The following is a 539-nucleotide window of genomic DNA, read 5'->3' as shown; positions in this document are numbered from 1 at the left end:
ACAGCCAAAAAGCATATGAGGAAATGCTCGACATCCCTCATCATAAGGGAAATGCAGATAAAAACCACAATGAGATACCACCTAACCCCTGTCAGAATGGCAAAGATTAAGAATATAAAAAGTGATAAGTGTTGGCGGGGATGTGGTGAAAAGGGAACCCTCCTCCACTGTTGGTGGGAATGTAAACTAGTTCAACCACTGTGGAGAACAATATGGAGGTTCCTCAAAGATCTACAAATAGAACTACCATTTGATCCAGCAATCCCACTTCTGGGTATTTACCCAAAAGACAGGAGAACGCTCAGTCAGAAAAGTGCTTGCACATCCATGTTTATTGCAGCATTATTCACAATTGCCAAGACATGGAACCAACCTAAATGTCCACAAACTGATGAATGGATTGGAAAAGTGTGGTATATATACTCTATGGAATACTACTCAGCCATAAAAAATAACAAGACCCTGGAATTTGATAGAAAATGGTCAGATATGGAGGATCTATTGCTGAGTGAAGTAAGCCAGGCTATGAAAGAAAGATA

This window comes from Tupaia chinensis, unplaced genomic scaffold (genome assembly GCF_000334495.1).
Source record: "Tupaia chinensis unplaced genomic scaffold, TupChi_1.0 Scaffold000408_1, whole genome shotgun sequence".
NCBI lineage: Eukaryota > Metazoa > Chordata > Mammalia > Scandentia > Tupaiidae > Tupaia > Tupaia belangeri.
Note: the sequence above shows the minus strand (reverse complement) of the source record.